Below are 22,358 nucleotides of genomic sequence, written 5' to 3'. Positions count from 1 at the left end.
TGTGTGTGCAAGGCTGTCTGGATGTGTGCTTGGGAAGGGTGAAGGGAGTAGGGTGCTGGAAGGGGTAGAAACGGGGGACAGAAAGAGCAGGGACACTGGCTGCCCTCAAAGAGGAGGCCAGAGCCTGAAAAGATATCTGTAGGCCAAACATGGCACTGTGAATGCCTTCCAGGTATGCATTGCATTGCTACATCTGGGATGCTAGCCCCTGGATGGCATTCACAATGGTTGTCTGCCCTTCAGAGATTGTTTTCAGGAGGTCAATTGCCTCCTCTGTGAAGGAAGCATGGCTGACTGGGGCAGGGGATGAGGTGCCTGGGGCAAAGGAGACACCCACCCTCCTGGGTGAGCAGGCACAGACAACTGGGTGGGGAGCAACTTGGGGGGCGGTGATGGTATGGGGTGGCGGAAGATGACAAAGAGTGGGTGGGCTCACTAGGGTCTGCCACCACCAGGGAGGTCCCATCAGAGGAGGTATCAGGGACACTACCACCAGTTACAGTTGCCTCCCCGGTGGTATTCCCCTCGCCCTACAACCTACTGGTCCCCTTGGCCTCCACTAACTCTGCCTCCTTGGAACTGTAGGCTGCTGCATCTCCACTTGCCGGTGCCACTGCTCCCTCACCAGATGATGCTGATGTACACAAAGGACACAAGAGCACAGTGGTGGGGAGACTAAACATGGGAGAAATATGTAAATACCTGAATGAATATAAATTTCTGGTTCCCACACACTCCCATCTAGCTCACACACCTACACGCGGCACCTACAACAATAGACATGACTGTGTCCCTGACTAGTGGCCACTACCCCAGAATACACCCCATTACCCCCATGAAACACGAACCTGAGAAACTGTGTGGACTACACACATGGGGGACCATGCCCAGACAATGCACCCACTAGTCCGTGGTTCCATAAAGCATTCAAGAGTATAGGAAGGTGAACCCCCATGGGCCAATTTGGATCGTCCACACCTGTCCCACACCATTTCAGTGTCTATGGGGGGGCAGGACGGCAAAGCACACCTGTCAGAGTGCCTGGCAATAGACAGCATACATACCACAGCACCCAAACACATTCATCAAAGTAGTATCAAACAGTGTTGGTATGACCCCCTTGTGGCTGCTGTGCTGCCTTCAAGCACCTATCCAAATCTGGACATTGTTATGACCCTGTCATCCCATTTCTAGGGGGCGCTGTAAAGGGACTCTCGGTAGCCTGGGAATCACCTTGAACACTTATCTAGAGTCCCATGCTGACTCCTGTTTGTTTCTCTTTTCGCCATGGTATACTTGTGTAGTACTACATTTGCTTCCTGGGACTGCAAATCCCATAATGCACAGCCTGGTAGTCAGGAAAGCCTAAATTCTGTTTCCCATTGTTTTTTATGGGAGAAGTCCAGTTGCTCCTTTTACCTAGGTCCTCTCCTCCAGGACTTGCGACTGTCTGAAATTACACACACTTGAGACCTCTCCTGTGCAGCCCACCTTGGAACTGCTTGTAAGCAGCCATTTCATCAAGATCCCCGTCGTGCTTTGGAGTTTGATTCCATTGTGTTACGGACCCCTTATTGGATGGTGTTCCAGTTTTGTTCCTGTTCCTGATCTGTTCCAGCTTGAACCTGTTTCCTGTTTCTCGGCCCTGCTCCTGATTGTTCCAGCCAGACTCTACTCCCTACCTCTTAGCCTTGTACCTGTTTGATTGTTCCAGAGCCTGCTCCCTGTTTCTCTCTCCTGCTCCTGCCTTGTTTCAGCCTGAACCTGCTCTCTGGTTTCCAGTCCTGTATACTGCTTATTTCTACATCCTGTATTCCAGCCCTGTCCTTGCCTGTTCCAGCCAGAGCCTGCTTTTCAGTTTCCCAGTCCTATCTCTGTTTGTTCCAGCCAGATGTTTGCGCCCTGTTTTCAAGTCCTAGTCCTGCCTTTGCTTCAGCCTGAGCCTGTTCCCAGTTTTTGCCTCTGCCTCTTAGTTTGATTTCTTCTGTTTCCATTTCCTCTTGGTTATTTGTGTCTGGTAAGTGTGCTATCAGTCTTCACCAGTGTATAAGTCTCCTCCTTTGTACTGGGGTTGGCTCCTGGTTGCCAGGAGGCAATTCCAGCCCCCATCCTTGTCTAGTGTTATCTGTTGTCTTTTGTGCCTAACAGTAATAGTGTGCTATTGCTCTTTTCTCAGGAATCGCCACTGTGTTTCCAGCTGGACCCACAAGAGCGTGTCTTGTGCATGTAAGTACTATCCTTGTTTGTGCTCTAGGGTCCAGAGACAAAATCACTTCTGCTGCCTCCTTTCTATGGGGCTGGCAGGGTGACTATCTGTAAGAGCAAACTGCACAGAGGCATTGACATTCCCTGTCACTGTGGGAGGTTCTGCGTCCTACTCTGTGTACAACCGCAGCGTGTTTGTCCATTAGTAATCTGTTTCCTGTTTGTTCACACAAGGGTTGCTCTGCTTCTACTTTCCTGTTTCCTGTGCCTGCCCATAGCTGTCCTTTCCATGTATGCCTTTAGCTGCTTTTCTGCCCCAGTATTCTACCTCTTTAGGATATTTGGTGACCTCAATGAGTGTCCCAACCAGAGACCTGATCAGACCCGCCCGAAACCGTGACAGATAGGCCACTGCCAGAATATGGGCCATTAGGGGGGTCAGGGTCCGACGGGCACCCCTTCCTCATTGTGAGGCCTTCCCCAGCTGGGCCTCGCAGGTCTTCCTGGCCTAGCACCTCAGGTCCTCCCACCGCTTCCTGCAGTGGGAGCTCCGCCAGTTGTAGACCCCAAGGTCCGCACCTCCTTGGCGATGGCTTGCCACAGTCCTCTCTTCTGATGGGCGCTGACCTGTATGGGACACACAGCGCAGAAAAACAGATGTCAGGATGTCATCCCCTATGGAACGGACATTTCTAAAAGACATGTAACCAACTCACAAACAGTACATGCCACACAATCTACAGCTGTGCAGTTACAAATCGAACAGACATGCATACAGGCATCCGCCCCCATCACACACACCCAAGCAACACATCCGTCAACTCACCTGCTTCTCTTTGTTGCCCATAAAACTTGGCATACAGGGGTAGGACTCCGTCCACCAGCTTCTCAAGCTCCTCTGTGGTGAAAGCCGGCGCCCGTTCCCTTGTGACTTGTGCCATTGGAGTAACCAGAGTCAGCACACAGCAGCACATGCAGTGGAGTACTTGCTTGCATGGGAATCAGGAGTCAAGTGTTATGGGTGTGACGACTTGGCGTACGTTCCACAGCGGTGTGCACCATCACCACCGGCAGCGATCATGATAGGCCCAGGTTCCCCATTGACAACCATGTAATCCAATGAGTGGATGCACGGCGGTGAACACTGCCTTCCACCATGACAACTACCGCCAGCGGAATGATGTCACTTCCACCCCCTCAGACCTGGTTGGCAGGAGGCTGCCATCTTGCTAGCACCACGTACATATATCCGTACCAGGGGCCCCATTCAGGGCATCCAAATCTCAGCTCTAGTCGCTTGTTCACATAAGTGACTGATCCTCAGATGCATTCCATCTTATGAAATGTGTCTACACTGGGATGCCATTACAACAGACTTTACCCTGCACACATGTGCCTCACGTACATAATCAAAAGTGTCTGTCTGTGTAACCTACTTATTGTACATCCATCAATACATTTACAACCTGTTTGGGACGTGTGTGTGTGTGACCCTCATATGTGTCCTTTCATCCCCCACAGGTACAGACCCATGTGGCGAGGGAGGGCGCCATCTGTGTACAGACCTCTTGTTGATTTGGAAACCATGGATGAACGTCACATCATTGTCATCTACAGACTGAATTGTGCTACAATCCATGACCTATGTGCCTTACTGGATCCTGTACTTAGACCATCTAATCGGAATCAGCATGCCATTCCTACTGAAGTGCAAGTGCTATTTGTACTCCATTTTATTGGCTAAAGGCTCATTTCAGATGACAGTGGGCATGGGTGCAGGGTTCTCACAGCCGATGTTCGGTCTCATCTTGTCAAAATTCCTGGATGCATTCGTCCAACACCTGCAGACATATGTCCAGTTTCCCCAAAGGACTGAACTACCTGCTATCAAGTCTGGATTTTATGCCTTTGCTAACATCACCCATGTGATAGCTGCCATTGATGGAACCCACATAGCTCTCATCCACCCAAGAGAGAATGAACAGGTATACAAGAACTGAAAAGAACTTCCACTCCATGAACATACAATTGGTGTGTACTGCTGATCAGTACATATCACATGTAAATGCCAGGTTTCCAGGAACAGTCCATGATTCCTTTGTCCTGAGGAACAGCAGTGTGCCACACATGATGGAACAACTACAAGGGGACAGAGGTTGTCTCATAGGTGAGTGTGTATGACACTGGATCAGTACAGAGCTGACATATAGGCTGCATGCTAGTAATGGCAGTTTGTTAAAGTCCTCTTTCGCCCACTTTTGCAGGTGATTCTGGCTTCCCCAACTTACAATGGCTCCTGACACCAGTGAGGAATCCCAGGACAGATGCAGAGAGAAATTATAATGAGGCCCATGGACGTTCTAGGAGGGTGATTGAGTGCACTATAGGTCTCCTGAAGGATAGATTTTGTTTCCTACTATGGGATCCCTGTGCTGTGGCCCTGAGAAGGTGTGTAGAATAGTGGTGGCCTGTTGCATGCTGCACAACTTGGCTGTGAGGAAGACTATCCCCCTTCAAGAGGAGGAGGGTGCTGTTCAACCAGACCTGCAACCTCTGAGAAGGGATGAGGATAATGGTGAGGATGAAGAGGGGGAAGAGGTAAGCTCCAGGACCCAGCTGATCCACCTAAACTTCCAGTGACTATGAGGTACGGTTCACTGATGCTGTTGTCTTCACTGCATAGTGCAGGTCTAACTCATGTGACTGGCGATGTGGTGTCTGTAGTCATTGATAATGTTAACTGAAGACTGAAGTGGCACGTGCCAGGGAAATTGAAACAGCGTACATTCTAACTTACTTCAGACACTACAGTGCGAGGGATTTCCTTCGTGCAAAAAAGGTATGATTATTAAATTGACTGGCTAATGCATACACACTCACAATTGTATACTCATAATGACAGAGGACATATGATCTGGTATAGATGCATTTTATTAAGTGACACAAATTTGTTATTTTGCTGTACAGTGATATAGAGTGGGCTCATGGTGCATATCCATACTCTGGTGCATGGGCTCAGCTGTTGGTGACAGTGGGTATTGGTCCATTGGTCCCTTGGTAGATGGTGTGTTGGTGATATTTCAGGGCAGAGTCACTTCTTAGCGGGGGCCTTGGTCTTGGCAGGTGTTCAAGTGCCATATCTGGGTCTGAGGGCACGTTTGAGTGACTGGTGCTGGGCTGCAGAGCTAGGGGTGCTGGTCTCTTGTGTGTCCTCTGGAAGTGCCACCAGTCCAGTAGCTGCTGCAGATGTAGATGGCAGGGCAGTATCCTGGCTAGTGGTAGTGGCTTGCAGATGGGTGGGGGTCTCAGGCTGGCTAGGGTGAGTGCTGCAGCAACCCGGCAATGGTGGTCATGGTGGCATTAGGGTGTTTCCATTGCCCCATGGCCTCTTGGTGTTGTGCTATGTGCAGCCTTTGACTCTGCTCCCGGGTGGCCAGGATTTGGGGATGGTAGTATGCTCCCAGGACCTCAGAGATCACCTCCTGGACTGCAGCATACATCCTTCACCCCCCGGCACACTGATGCCCTCCCACTGGCCCTTGCCCCCTGTGCCTGTGCCCCCTGCATAGGTCTGGCAGTCCCACTTGCACTGGGGCCATTATCATCCTGCCTGTTGGTGGGTGGAGACTGTGGCCTCTGTACATGTGGTCCGCCAGTCTGTGGCCTGGATACACTGGTGTTCGGTCGTTTGGCCTGAGCTGATGGTGTGGGTTGGTTGGTAGGGCTGTCAGTGGTATCCTGGGTGGGGCTGCTGGAGGGAGACAGTCCTGGACTGTGTGACGGGCCAGCGTATACCTTACTGTCCCTACATCCCTCTTCAGTTTCATGAGTGAGACCCCTGTGCAACTCACCAAAGAAGGTCTGCCAGATATTGGTGGCATGCTGCATGTTGCGTAACCTGGCCCTCAGATGCCATGTCCCATTTCTGCAGGAAGAGGAGCCTGGAGATGCCTGTGTGGCAGCAGTAGACCCTGTGGACAGTGAAGATGAGGAGGCAGATGATGAGGATGAGGACAACAGGACAAATGTTATCTGACAGTACTTCCAATGACATATGGGTAACACAGTAAAACATCACATTTCTATGACTTTTGTTTTAATTTTGTGCCAATGGCATGCCGATATTTTTAACTTTTATGCCCACTTACTGTTCCCTCTGGCAGTGCCTTTTGCAGATTTTGGTGACCTGATATATACTCCTGGTGTGATCACTACAGCCAGCTACAGGTCATTAATCTATGCTCATTCTCTGCACAGTTGATTTGCAATATTTGTACCCGTTTCATTGAATACATATTTGATATACATGACATCCTCCAAATGTTTTTTTTATCAAAGCGTGTTTATTGAAGTGCTAATTTATGGAGGGGCAAGTGCAGTGGGATGGGGTGATGATGGAGGAAAGTCCAGGGTATTGTTCCAGTCCGTTTGTAGCACAGGTGCATTGTCCATGGGGACATATGAAGGTGAGCAATGGCAGTCCAAGGTGGACAGGGTGACAGAGTGGGACACAAGGGTGACGATCAGGAGAGTCTCATTTACGGGTGGGGGTCTTGGCAAGTGTCTCTGGCTTCTGTCTGGATCACAGATAACCTTTGCAGGGTGGTTCACTTTCTGCAGGGGGAGGGATGCTGGTGGTCTGTGAGACCTGTGGCAGGGCCTCCTGGCCACTAGCGGCAGCAGAGGTGGAAGGATGTTTGGATGTTTGGCTAGTGGCAGGGGCCCGCTAGTGTGGGACTGCCTCCCTCATAATGTTTCCCACGTCTGTCAGCACCCCAGCAATGGAAATAAGGGTGTTGTTGATGGCCTGCAAGTCCTCCCTGATCCCCTGGTACTGTCCCTCCTGCAGCCACCTGTTCTCCTGCACATTGTCCATGATCTGGCCCATTGTGTCCTGGCTCCTGGGATCTCTGCGAGAGCCTCCTGGAGAGTCAGTTCCCTGGGCCTGTCCTCCCCCGATACACAGCAGTCTTCACAGTTTCCCTGTTGGCCTGTGTCTCTGTCCCCTGAAGCATGTGCCCACTGCCTCAGATGTCCCTGATTGTCTTGGGGGCGAGATGTCCCCTGGGGTCCCGGTAGAGGCAGACACACAGCTGATTGACATGTCCTGGGGACAGGGGTATGGGTACGCTGGGTGGGTCCTGTGGTGGTGTTTCCTGATGTGGGAGGCTCTATGGTGATGTGACTGGGCCTGGGTAACAGGCTGTCCAGTGGTCTCTGATGGGCCAGGTAGGTCATCCAGATCCTAAAGACCAGAGTTACTGTCATCACTGTGGGCCTCTTCAGTTAGGGTACTGGATAGTGGTAGCACCTCCTCTCCACTGACATTGGCTGGGGTACCTATTGGGATGTAAATGATGTGTTATGGTTTCTGTGTCTGACATATTGTACATCTGTGGCTTTCCCTCTTTGTTTGGGGTTGCCCCGGCACCTTTCACTTGTGTATGTTAGTGTATGGTGGGATTGTTAGTTCTCTATGGTGTGCATGCTTTAGTTATGAATATCCATGCAGGGCTGTGAGGGGTGTCCAGGCATTGGTACGGCATGCAGGGCTTGGCATTGGGATGAGCGAGATGGGATGGTGGGGTGTGCAGGAATTAGTGGAGTGAGGGGATTGAGGGTGAGGGTGAGAATATGTGATGGAATGCGGGCAGGGGGATGATAGTAGAAGAGAGTTGACTTACCAGAGTCCAGTCCTCCCCCTAATCCGGCCAGACCCACAGGAAGCAAAATTGCCAAGACTTGTTTCTCCCATGTTGTGAGTTGTGGGGGAGGAGGTGACGGTCCACCGCCAGTCCTCTGTACTGCTAGCTGGGGTCTTCCTGCAATGGAACATACCTTCCCCCATAGGCCGTTCCTCCACTTCCAGGTGTCATCCCTAGTTCTTGGGTGCTGTCCCACGGCATTGACCATGTCCACGATTCTCCTCCAAAGCTCCATCTTCCTAGCTATAGATATCTTCTGCACCTCTGCTCCCAACAGCTGTGGCTCTACCCTGACAATTTCCTCCACCATGACCCTTAACTCCTCCTCTGTTAAACGGGGGTGTCTTTGTGGTGCCATGGATGTTCTGTGAGGTGTGTTGGTGAGGGTGTGTTAGGTGATGTGTTAGGGTGTTTGATGTGTAGTGCGTGAGTGGTGTATAGGTGTGAATAGTGTGTGGCTCTAGTTGTGTCATTAGTCTTGGTGTCAATCTCCTGACAGTAACTGTTGTTTGTAAAGGGCTGTGGGTAATGTGGGTGTTTTTTTTTATAGTGGGGTGAGTGTGTGTGGTGTGTGTATGTGTGTCAGGTGTTTGTTGTTTGAATTGTCCAATGTAGTGCTGTTTTGCATGTGAGTGTCCATTGTGAGCACGGCAGTCTGTACCGCCAATGGTTTACCGCCGTTGAATGTCCACTGTGGTGATTCATGGGCCATAATGTGGTGGGCGTAGTTCTGTTGGCGTAACGGTTTGTGTTTTGATACCGCCAGTTTATCACTGACCTTTGGTGGTGGATTTGTGTATGTGGCTGAATATATGTGTGTCATAATATGGTGAAAGGATGTCCGCCATGGATGCGGTGAGTTGGCAGCCGTCAGTGTGGCAGTAAGTGGGATTTACCACCAATGTCATAATGAGGGCCTTTATTATTTTAAAATAAAATCTCTCCATGTTAGCCTATGGGGCCCATTATCTACAATAAGGAAAACAAATTTGACTGTTCTTCCTTGCCAGGGCTTATCAAATGTATTTTGGAAAGTCTCTCCTTATATGTATACTGCATCCGCACCTTAAGGCACCTTGGATATACTCCAGGGATGACGTATATACAAAAATAAGGTAGTTTGAGACTTTGGAAGTACTTTTAATTCCAAAGTCAAATATGGGGTTAATTTAACTTAAAAACAGCCAGCAAGGCAGGCCTGTCTTTAAAATGACAATGGACACCACAGCAGTGCCGCTATGGGTGCACTATCAATACTGGGGTCCCTAAACCTAGATGCCCTAGCACATACTTGGGACTTATAGGTGGGTTGTAAGAGGCCATTATAATAATGCCTATTTGCATATACCATTTTACATTCAGCACTGGCCTTGGGACTGGTTAGCAGTGCCCAGGGCATGGTAAGAGTCAGAAGACCCCAGTATCAGCAGTAGGAGCTTCAAATGGGTACACAAAGTGAGGGGGCTTTTGCAATCATCCCAGTTTTCCCACAATTATGTTAACACTGCTGCCCTTGTAGATGAGTAAAATAGAAAATAGGTTTAATGCTTGTATTCCAGGCTATTCAGCCGTTAAAAGAAAGCATAAACCAAAGCCCCACCATTTCAGAGGACCACCATTTTTTGGAGCTAAAACGTATGTATGGCTTACAACTTCAGAAGCAGCTGGAAAAGATGTAACTTCCTCCTGACACCATGAACAAACAGGGTGGGAGCCCAAGAGGTGAGCTTGAAAGAGGAAGCCACTTTTGAAAGCCAAATGTTAGTGACACCCAAGAGGGACTGCTCTTTTGTTCTGGTAGACAGCCTTGGTAGACATACTACCATCATTGATAGAGAGGAGGAAGCTGTTGCCAAACTGTTTTTTCCATCAATGTGTAGCCCCCGGGTAACCACACCTATGGGATGGGCTAGAGAGCTCAACACACCAAGGGAAGGTGTTAGACTTGACAGCCTTAAGGTAGGCATCCCCCAACTTTTTGCCTACCTCCCTCCATTTTTCTGACCCTGTTTTTGCTGCTTTTAGGACTTTGCATCCTTAACAACTGCTGCATGTGCTCTCTCCCCTGTACATGATAACGTTGGTTCCTACACAATTGGCATATTTAGTTTACCTATAAGTCCCTAGTAAAGTGCACTACATGTGCCCAGGGCCTATAAATCAAATGCTACTAGTGGCCCCTTAACCATGTTTCAGGCCTGTCATTGCAAAGCCTGTTTTGACAGTTTCACTGCCACTTCGACTTGGCATTTAAACTGATTGGCAGTTTAACTCCACTTTTTCTACTTATACGTCACCCCTAAGATAGGCCATAGGTAACACATAGGGCAGGGAGCCATGCTAGTAAAAGGCAGGTCATGTACTTATGTGATTTACATGCTCTGGTGGTGAAAAACCCACAAATTAGCTTTCCACTACTGTGAGTCCTGCTCATCTCATAGATTAGCAATAAAACTGCCCCCATATACTTTTAAGTGGTAGATTCTCATCTGGAAGGAGAAGACCTGTCATGTTCAGTATGCCCAGAATGGTAATAAAGAATCCTGTTTACTCATGAAGTTGGATTTCATATTACTTTTTTTGAAATGCCACTTTTAGAAAGTGGGCATTTCTCTTCACTTACAACCATCTGTGCCTTACAGCCTGCCTCCATTCCACGCCTGGCCTGTGCAGATTGGCAGCTCCCCATGTACATTCCACCCAGACAACCATAAACACAGGACACTCAGGGCCTCATTAAGTTTGGTGGGTGGCGTGTGGCGGAGGCGGCTTGCCAAACTATTTAGGACGGAAGACCGCCAGTCCTGTCTTCCACCCGCTGGCCCTATTAAGAGTTTCCCGCTGGCCCAGCAGGAAACTCACCACAACATTGATGCTGGTTCGTAATTGAGCCAGTGGCAATGTTGTGGTGCGTCGGGTGAGACAACACCCATCGCGCTTTTCACTGCATACTTTGCAGACAGTGAAAAGTGCAAAAGGCTGTCCACGGGGACTCCTTCACTGCCAATGCCAAGTGCATGGGCAGTGCAGGGGAACCCATGGCCCCCCCGGCACCCCATCTCTGCCAGCCTTTGCATGGTGGTGGAACTGTCATGCAAAGGCTGGCAGACACAGGGCTCGTAATCCCCAGGGCAGTGCTGCACTGCCCTGCTGGATAAAGATAGGGGTGTGAGGCTCTTAAATTTGCCCCAACGAATGCTATTGAAGTCCTACAGGACCTTTCCACATGTAGAACAGGGCAAAACGTCTTTTAAGTTGATGAGTCCATTGTGCTGCTGGTAGAAGAGTAACAGGGTGGATAGGTTGCTAAGTATGTTTTGGGATGAGGCTAAAAATAGAGTAGATGTTAGAACTAATATTAAGTGTGCTAAGAGTGTTGGCTGACAGACGGGGTGTTTGTGGAGTGTTGGTGTTTAGGCCAAATTGAAGGATCCTTTGCTGCAAATAAAGGTTTAACCTATTAGTGTAGAGAAAAATCATTGTGGTCAATGGGAAGGTTAGCTAAAGTGGGAGAAGTGCTACAGACCTCTCAAAGTGAACCTAATTTCCTGCCAGTTGGTATGCATCACTTCAACCAGGAACTCAGATTCCTGGTAAACTGGGGCACTCAATTTTTCATTTGAAATGATGTACCTTTTTATAGACCTCTGCATGCACATCATTGGCAAATGCTTATGATCATCTATTATATTTGTAATACTGATCTTTACTGGTCAATGCTGCCTCCATATTGCAATTTTTTTTTTTTACATCTTTTGAAGTTCTACATAATATCGTATACTTTTTTTATTATTCACCTAAATAAGTTATATTATTTTGCCTAATGGAGACGTGGAGACATTGGGCTGAGTTCTCTGAAGTACTGCATCAAGGAACATGGAACATCTGGAATATTTTGTGCATTCTTGGAAGCCAAGTGAGGCTGGCAGGCTTGGGGGAAGACCACCTAGGGTTGTGCTACCAATAACATCTAAGGGACACTTCAGAGGACATCAGCAGGGCAGGACTGCAAGCCCCAGTGAGCTCTGCTTCTGCAAGTGGGACGTGCCTGACAGGAGTAGCAAAAGCAGCACATTTTTCACCATGGTGCAGGACGCTTCAGAGGACACCAGCAGGGCAGGACTGAGAGCCTCCCAAGGTGAGACTTGCCTAGTGGGAGCTACAAAAGCCAAACATTTCCCCCACTGCAAAGGACTCTTCATTGGACATTAATGGACAAGACTGCAAATCCCAGTGAGCCCTGCTTCTGCAAGGTGGGACTTGCCTGGCAAAAGCCACAAAGCCACACATTTCTCCTGAAGCATGGGAAAGCATGCAGAATGTACCTAGGCATGGCCCGGTCAAAGACCGACCTGGCAGCGCACGTAAGAGGATGGGCCAGGCTACCACTCTTGGGCCCAGATGTACCAAAGGATTTTACCCATTCTGTGTCTATGGGAAAAAGCCATTGTGCTGTGAGAAATTGTGCTACCATGAAAAGGACAATGGGCAAGAGAAAGTCAAATGCCATTTCTGTGTCAGCCAATAAGGTCTTAATGTTTGACACCAATATCAACTATTTGACTACTGTAATGAGTGCTATAAACTCTGAGATTAAAAGTGTGGAGGAAAGACTGGGGATGACCAAGAAAACGTTGTTGCTTCTGTTAGAGATTCTACTCCTTAGATTCTACCAGCTATTACAGATTCAGGGCATTCACTGGGAGTCCTTTTAGGGGAATAGGAATCAAATATCAAGGAATTCCTGTGTCTTCATTGGAAATTTGGAAATCATGCCTGAAATTATGCCAAGTATTGGCAAGGCCCCCAGTATAGATTCTGGGGGATCTCCCTGACCAAGAAGAAAGGGAATGCACACTTGACACACCTCAACAAAATGGGTGCTAAGAAATTATCTGCTACCTCCAAGTTGTCTGATAATTTAGAGGATAGTTTACAGGTAGATAACAGGCATCAACATGTGGAATCGAATGCGGTTCTACTTATGCAACAAGCTTTAATCTCAGGTAAAGTTACAGGCAAATTATGTTGTATTTCCATCATTCACTTGGAGGATGCTCTAAGGGCCTTGCTTAATCCTGTACTTGCTGCACTGAAGGGCATAGACTTAGGCCCACATAATGACATTGGTGGTATAAACTGCCTACCACTGTGGTGACGGTTGCCAAAAGACAGTCACCGTGGCTACCATCCATCTGCCAGATTATGAACACAGCTGGACTTCTGCCACAAAAAAGGCAGAAATCCAATCATGGCCATACTGGGGGATGGTGTTAAGGTGGTGCTGCTACCACCAGCATCGCCAAACCAGTAGACCGCTGACAGCCATATCATGACCTCTGATATGGCCTGGCGGTGTTCTGCTAGCGTGTACTGCTGTCAATAGCAGCACCCGTCCCGTTCCCTGACGGAAGACCACCTGGATGATGGTAAGTTGGGCTTCTGACAGGGGAGTGGGATGGGGGTGTTGTGTGTGTGGGGGGGTTGTGTGCATGAATGTCTGAGTGGGTGCATGAATGTGTCTGTGTGTGTAGTGTTGTTTGCGTGGGTGTATGCATGTGTGTGAAGGCATGTAACAATGGAAATGTGAATGAGTGTCTGCTTGTCAGTGTAAATGTGTGTATGGATGTGTGCGAGCATGACTGGATGTACGCGTGTATGAATGTGTGTATGCCAGTGTGAATGTATCCGTGGTACGTGTCTGCAGGTGTGTGCATGTATGGGGGGTGGGGGATTGGAAATGAGAGCGTGGATGGAAAGGGGTGGGGGTCATCTGGGGAGTGTTTGTGAGGGTGGGTGAGCGTCCTACCAGTGACAGGGAAGGAATTCCCTGTTACTGATAGGGCCTACCGCCATGGTTTTCGTGGCATTGCTAAAGCGGCAGTCGGGCTGGAGATTCATATCTCCAGCCTGGTGGCTGCTACCGCCATGGCGGTCTGAGTTGAGAAGTGGCAGGTTGGCTGCAGCCAACCCGCCATTCTCATAATGTGGCGGTATGTACTGCGAGCCTGTTGGCGGTACTGCCGCCACATCACAACTCTCCACTGGTGTCATAATTATCCCCTTAGTGCGGAAAGACCTTACCACATAACTTCTTTCTAACTTCCTGGGACCAGCTGGCCCTCTGAACCCAGGGCCAACGCAAGGTTCTTCCAAGTGTAAGTGCAGCTCCGCCATCAGGAGAGGGACATCAAGAACATTTAAGCAATTTTAACATAATCCAACCAACAATTACAGGCTGTAACAGCTCGCAGAAGGACATTTTGCTTTCTCCACCTGTTGTCTCTGGTTACAAATCACTGAAAGATCCCAAGCCAGCTGAAGCTTGCGTACCTTCGAGCCTTATAACCCCACAGCAACCTATTGCATGTACCCCCTTTGTGGCTGTGCTACATATGTTCCATCTTTAAACCCAAACCAACTTGAATCTGATTCCCACTTGAAAAACAGAGTCACACATTGGCTCATTACCCAAAATCCTTAGGTGTGATTTTCTTTATAGAGCTATTATTGGTGTCTGTAGGTTGTCTTGGTTAGGCAATATCCCCAAAAGGGAGGAAGGGGACTACATGATCATCAGTTTTTGTGATACACAACTAGTAGGCCAAATGTTAGATAGACTGTCTGGCCATACACACCCCAAGTATAGTATACATATTATACCATTTGGCTTTTTTTACAGGCCAACACCAGACAAGTCATTTAACTCCACCCCCCTGAGTTCTTCAGGACCTAGGCTGTTCTCCATTTTGACAAAAAAATTACATTTCCCCGTAGCACAGGTTCATTGTCTGCTGCAAGGAACAAAAGCTCAAAATAGGAGACAGATCTTTAGGTAAATGACGTAAGATCAGAATAAGCCACGTTGACGTAAATCTTATTTCCTGGATTATTTTCCCTCATCCTCTGTGTACTACCATGGCTCGATAGTGCTGACTGTAATATCAATGCCAAATAATCCACAAAGTGCAATTCTAATAACTTCTGCTCAGTCACCAGAACCAGATGCAGTAGTGAGCAATGGAGTATGTATCACCTCAGTTGTTTCTGACTTGAATCCAGTTTTCTGGAACACTGCCGACATTTCAAACAAGTTGAGTGTCGCCAACTGAGTTAATATGATCTCGGACTACCAGATTGTTTGTTTTCAGGAGAAGTGGTCTCATAGTAACCTATATGTTAATGGTTTTTTTATGTGTCTACACCTGCCACTCTGTCAACATCTGAGTATCACAGTGGTGGACTGTTAACCTTAATCAATATGATTATGATGGGCAAGATAGTTCAAACTTTTTTAAACTCAGTGTACTTTTGGATTATCATCACATCCCTAATTGTGGTTTCGATCAACTTTTATCACAACAATTTAACAGCATAAATATTTTAATAGTGGAGTCTATTGAACAAACACTCACCAGAGTGCTAGACAGATTAAGGCCCATATTTATACTTTTTGACACAAAACTGCGCTAACGCAGTTTTGCGTAAAAAAAATTAGCGCCGGCTAACGCCATTCTGAAGCACCATGCGGGCGCCGTATTTATTGAATGACGTTAGCCGGCGTTAGCCGCCGGCGCCGTCTGGTGTGCGTTAAAAAAAACGACGTACACCAGGCAGCCCCGGCGTAGGGGGATATGGGGCTTGGGCGTCAAGAAATGGGGCAAGTCAGGTTGAGGCAATTTTTTCGCCTCAACCCGATTTGCGCCATTTTTTTTCACTCCCAACCCCCATAGAAATGACTCCTGTCTTAGCAAAGACAGGAGTCATGCCCCCTTGCCCAATGGCCATGCCCAGGGGACTTCTGTCCCCTGGATATGGTCATTGGGCATAGTGGCATGTAGGGGGGCACAAATCAGGCCCCCCTATGCCACAAAAAAAAAAAAAAAAAACGTACCTGAACTTACCTTAATGTCCCTGGGATGGGTCCCTCCAGCCTTCGGTGTCCTCCTGGGGTGGGCAAGGGTGACAGGGGGTGTCCCTGGGGGCATAGGAGGGCACCTCTGGGCTCCTTCAGAGCCCACAGGTCCCTTAACGCCTGCCTTTTGCAGGCGCTAAAAAACGGCGCAAAAGCGGCCGTACGTCATTTTTTTGACCCGCCCACTCCCGGGCGTGAATTTTGCCCGGGAGTATAAATCTGACGCACATGCCTCGGAGTCGATTTTTTAGACGGGAACGCCTACCTTGCATATAATTAACGCAAAGTAGGTGTCCACGCTAAAAAATGACACAAACTCCATGGACTTTGGCGCTAGACGCGTCTAACGCCAAAGTATAAATATGGAGTTAGTTTTGCGTCGGAATTGCATCAAAAAAAACGACGCAATTCCAGCGCAAACGGAGTATAAATATGCCCCCAAATGGGGACTATATTATAGAGTTTGGGGGAGACAACAATTCCTTATTGTGTCCTATCTCTAATGATGTCCCTTGTGGAATAGGAGATAAGGAGACTGGGGATTACTCCCGTTTTGAACATAATTTATATAGTGATATACTAAATAGAGTAATGATAACTCATAATCTTGTCATTAGCTTGGATGCAGCACACCCGTAGGTCACTAACGACGTGACATTCACTGGGAGGGATGCCAGCAGTATGATTGACTATAATGCTTTATCAAAAGCATTAAACAGAAAGGTGTCTAATGCTGCATCAGCTATCATAAACCTCTAAACTTATTTTTGGGCCTGCTGTTACCACAGTACAACTTCCTCCATTTGAGTATACTTTGCACAGAAGTATTTGTTGAAAAAGGCAAAACATACACACGGTGAAAATAAAGTTGTCTCATGCTGGGGACAATATGGAGCACTTTAAGGACTGTCTAGGTTACAAATCCAACCTTCTAGACGTACTAGGGTCATATAGCTAAATCTGCAAATATGTAGCTGGTCTACTGACATTAACAAAGCCACTGGGTGACCCTAACCCTAAGAACTGGTTTGATAGACTCTGTTTGCAAGCACACAGTAGCCCATTAAGTGCTGTTAAAAGGTCACCAAGAGGTTGTGAGAAAGTAAGTGCTTGTAGAACGCAATATGAGGATATGGTTAAAGCAATGAAAAATATGAAAAGAAGGGAGGCCTGGGACTGGATATGGCAGGAGTGTGTCATCACTGACATGTCCCAATTTTGGCAAATAGTGAACTCGCCCTTCTTTGACAATAGTCTTAGCACTAGTACTGATGTGAGTGTTTTGTCACATACTTGGGTGACCCATTTCACTAAGGCTTATGGTTTGCAAATCCTGGAAGACACGATCAACAATACAGGGGAAATTTCAGCTAGTCTTGGAGATGATGGTCAGTTATTGATCAAAATGAAAGATATAGGGGCATATTTATACTCCGTTTGCGCCGGAATTGCGTCGTTTTTTTTAACGCAATTCCGACGCAAAACTAACTCCATATTTATACTTTGGCGTTAGACGCGTCTAGCGCCAAAGTCCATGGAGTTTGCGTCATTTTTTAGCGTGGACACCTAGGCCCATATTTATACTTTTTGACGCAAAACTGCGCTAACGCAGTTTTGCGTCAAAAAAATTAGCGCCGGCTAACGCCATTCTGAAGCGCCATGCGGGCGCCGTATTTATTGAATGACGTTAACCGGCGTTAGCCGCCGGCGCCATCTGGTGTGCGTTAAAAAAAACGACGTACACCAGGCAGCGCCGGCGTAGGGGGATATGGGGCTTGGGCGTCAAGAAATGCGGCAAGTCAGGTTGAGGCAATTTTTTCGCCTCAACCCGATTTGCGCCATTTTTTTTCACTCCCAACCCCCATAGAAATGACTCCTGTCTTAGCAAAGACAGTAGTCATGCCCCCTTGCCCAATGGCCATGCCCAGGGGACTTCTGTCCCCTGGGCATGGTCATTGGGCATAGTGGCATGTAGGGGGGCACAAATCAGGCCCCCCTATGCCACAAAAAAAAAAAAAAAAAAAATTACCTGAACTTACCTTAATGCCCCTGGGATGGGTGCCTCCAGCCTTGGGTCTCCTCCTGGGGTGGGCAAGGGTGACAGGGGGAGTCCCTGGGGGCATGGGAGGGCACCTCTGGGCTCCTTCAGAGCCCACAGGTCCCTTAACGCCTGCCTTTTGCAGGCGCTAAAAAACGGCGCAAAAGCGGCCATACGTCATTTTTTTTGACCCGCCCACTCCCGGGCGTGAATTTTGCCCGGGAGTATAAATCCGACGCACATGCCTCGGAGTCGATTTTTTAGACGGGAACGCCTTTGCTAAGACAGGAGTCCTTTCTATGGGGGTTGGGAGTGAAAAAAAATGGTGCAAATCGGGTTGAGGCGAAAAAATTGCCTCAACCTGACTTGCCCCATTTCTTGACGCCCAAGCCCCATATCCCCCTACGCCGGCGCTGCCTGGTGTACGTCGTTTTTTTTAACGCACACCAGACGGCGCCGGCGGCTAACGCCGGCTATCGTCATTCAATAAATACAGCGCCCGCATGGCGCTTCAGAATGGCGTTAGCCGGCGCTAGTTTTTTTGACGCAAAACTGCGTTAGCGCAGTTTTGCGTCAAAAAGTATAAATATGGGCCCTACTTTGCGTTAATTATATGCAAGGTAGGCGTTCCAGTCTAAAAGATCGACTCCGAGGCATGTGCGTCGGATTTATACTCCCGGGCAAAATTCACGCCCGGGAGTGGGCGGGTCAAAACAAATGACGTACGGCCGCTTTTGCGCCGTTTTTTAGCGCCTGAAAAAGGCAGGCGTTAAGGGACCTGTGGGCTCTGAAGGAGCCCAGAGGTGCCCTCCCATGCCCCCAGGGACACCCCCTGACACCCTTGCCCACCCCAGGAGGACACCCAAGGCTGGAGGGACCCATCCCAGGGACATTAAGGTAAATTCAGGTAAGTTTTAAAAAAAAAAAAAAATTGTGGCATAGGGGGGCCTGATTTGTGCCCCCCTACATGCCACTATGCCCAATGACCATGCCCAGGGGACAGAAGTCCCCTGGGCATGGCCATTGGGCAAGGGGGCATGACTCCTGTCTTTGCTAAGACAGGAGTCATTTCTATGGGGGTTGGGAGTGAAAAAAAATGGCGCAAATCGTGTTGAGGCGAAAAAATTGCCTCAACCTGACTTGCCCCATTTCTTGACGCCCAAGCCCCATATCCCCCTACGCCGGGGCTGCCTGGTGTACGTCGTTTTTTTTAACGCACACCAGACGGCGCCGGTGGCTAACGCCGGCTAACGTCATTCAATAAATACGGCGCCCGCATGGCGCTTCAGAATGGCGTCAGCCGGCGCTAATTTATTTGACGCAAAACTGCGTTAGCGCAGTTTTGCGTCAAAAAGTATAAATATGGGCCATAATATCAGCAATGGAACAGTGTCTGATCAACAAAGCTACAAGGAAATGTCCTGCGTAATGCAATCTGTGTGAGCCCTTTGTAATTGTGGTTGAATACAAGTATTTTTCTTATATTTGAGGAGGAGGACCGATGGGATCCACTGTGTTATCCCCTGATTTCCCTTATAAACCCAATCACAAAAGTGCTGGGAAGAATACTGCTAATTTGGTTGGAGAACGAGGCCCCTGAGAAGGACATTTTAACAGATGTTCAGTATGTGTGTAGGCAGGGTCTGGGAATACTAGACCATGTGCTTGAATCTTCACATCATGATAAGTAAATATATATTTGTTTGGGGAGGGTGCCTTCATCTTGCCTTCATGGATCTCAGTGCAGCATTTGATAACATTGACAGAGGTAAGCCATGGAGGATGATGTTGGCAAAGAAAGCTGATCCTAACATTGTTTACCTGTTTCCAACTCCATTAGGATGTAGAGGGATGTGTTAGGTTTGACCCAAATGGTGAATGTACATCTCCAATTATGATCAGGAGGGGTGTTAAACAAGGTTGTGTTTTGCCCCCTTTCTATTTAGCTTATTTATGAACATTCTTGACACATAGGGTGGGAAGCAGAAGTCTCCCAGTTCTGAAGTATGCTGATGATTGTGTTCTTTTGTGAAGAAATGGGGTGGGCCATCAAAGGATGCTGAAATTATTTGTGTTTATGGACAATCTGGTCCCGGGCTCACTGTGCCACTGGATTCAAGCTAGCCTGGCTGATGAGGGGTGAAACCCCGAAACCGGTCCCAGGATGCTTGTTTCCGGTCCAGGGAGAACCTGGCCTGGCAGTTCGGGCTGGACTGTTCCCATGAGGAACAGGGTCAAGACTGATTTGCATATGGCTGGGTTCAAACTGGGGTGGCATGGTGAGCAAAATAATGGATGGATTAAACCCAGATCTGTGAATGGGGATGAATGTTTGATTGGTTCCGCATTCCGTCCATCCAGTTACGCTATCCCACAGCGTTCGTTTTGCTTTGCTTTTGCCGCCCTAAGTGCGCCGGGTATGCCCAGACGTGGGTCCCGGGCTCACTGTGCCACTGGATTCAAGCTAGCCTGGCTGATGAGGGGTGAAATCCCGAAACCGATCCCAGGATGCTTGTTTCCGGTCCAGGGAGAACCTGGCCTGGCAGTTCGGGCTGGACTGTTCCCATGAGGAACAGGGTCAAGACTGATTTGCATATGGCTGGGTTCAAATTGGGGTGGCATGGTGAGCAAAATAATGGATGGATTAAACCCAGATCTGTGACTGGGGGTGAATGTTTGATTGGTTCCGCATTCCGTCCATCCAGTTACGCTATCCCACAGCGTTCGTTTTGCTTTGCTTTTGCTGCCCTAAGTGCGCCGGGTATGCCCAGGCGTGGGTCCCGGGCTCACTGTGCCACTGGATTCAAGCTAGCCTGGCTGATGAGGGGTGAAACCCCGAAACCGGTCCCAGGATGCTTGTTTCCGGTCCAGGGAGAACCTGGCCTGGCAGTTCGGGCTGGACTGTTCCCATGAGGAACAGGGTCAAGACTGATTTGCATATGGCTGGGTTCAAACTGGGATGGCATGGTGAGCAAAATAATGGATGGATTAAACCCAGATCTGTGACTGGGGGTGAATGTTTGATTGGTTCCGCATTCCGTCCATCCAGTTACGCTATCCCACAGTGTTCGTTTTGCTTTGCTTTTGCCGCCCTAAGTGCGCCGGGTATGCCCAGACGTGGGTCCCGGGCTCACTGTGCCACTGGATTCAAGCTAGCCTGGCTGATGAGGGGTGAAACCCCGAAACCGGTCCCAGGATGCTTGTTTCTGGTCCAGGGAGAACCTGGCCTGGCAGTTCGGGCTGGACTGTTCCCATGAGGAACAGGGTCAAGACTGATTTGCATATGGCTGGGTTCAAACTGGGGTGGCATGGTGAGCAAAATAAGGATGGATTAAACCCAGATCTGTGACTGGGGGTGAATGTTTGATTGGTTCCGCATTCCGTCCATCCAGTTACGCTATCCCACAGCATTCGTTTTGCTTTGCTTTTGCCGCCCTAAGTGCGCCGGGTATGCCCAGGCGTGGGTCCCGGGCTCACTGTGCCACTGGATTCAAGCTAGCCTGGCTGATGAGGGGTGAAACCCCGAAACCGGTCCCAGGATGCTTGTTTCCAGTCCAGGGAGAACCTGGCCTGGCAGTTCGGGCTGGACTGTTCCCATGAGGAACAGGGTCAAGACTGATTTGCATATGGCTGGGTTCAAACTGAGGTGGCATGGTGAGCAAAATAATGGATGGATTAAACCCAGATCTGTGACTGGAGGTGAATGTTTGATTGGTTCCGCATTCCGTCCATCCAGTTACGCTATCCCACAGCGTTCGTTTTGCTTTGCTATGTACAATCTGGGACTGTCCGCCACCAAAACAAAATAGTTTTCTATGGTCTCCAGCTAATTGTGCCTAGTTCCCTTTTTGTCACTGGCACCAAATTACAGTGTGTGCCTATTTTTATGTACTTGGGTATCCCATTCAACAATATCAGTACTCCGGAAACTATTGCACCACTGTTTAAGTTTGCAACCAAATTGGGGTCATCACCTTTAAAGGTACTATCCAAAACCTATAAGGCCAGTTGTATCTCGGTCGCCTCTTATGGGGCAGGTATTTGGAACTCGGTGATTCTGCACAGGTGCACATGGATGTAAATAATTTTTTGCGTAGAATGCTTTCACTAACTAGGAGTGTACCAGCCTCAATATGTCATGGAGAACTAGACCTACAATATTTAGGATATTTCGTAAAAACAGAACTGGTTTTATTGTGGCTCCTGGCTGGTCCAGGCCATAAGCTTCACTTAATCAAATGGTGATTGCTTATTGTTTCAACCTAGACAAAGCTTGTAACATCAAATGCTTGTCCATGTGAAAGCTGTAATATATTCAATTGGAAAGTCGGGTTTATTCGATAATCCAGAGAATCTTAATCTATCCACTTGAGCTTCAATTAAGGCTGAATTATCGTATCTCCTGGTAAGGGAAAGAGAAGCAGCCGAGCTTGGTAAGAGTATGGTGGAATCATACATTCCACTAATCACGACCAATTGTATGGAACCATATTTG

This window comes from Pleurodeles waltl, chromosome 2_1 (genome assembly GCF_031143425.1).
Source record: "Pleurodeles waltl isolate 20211129_DDA chromosome 2_1, aPleWal1.hap1.20221129, whole genome shotgun sequence".
Classification (NCBI taxonomy): domain Eukaryota; kingdom Metazoa; phylum Chordata; class Amphibia; order Caudata; family Salamandridae; genus Pleurodeles; species Pleurodeles waltl.
This window is presented reverse-complemented; position numbering follows the sequence as displayed.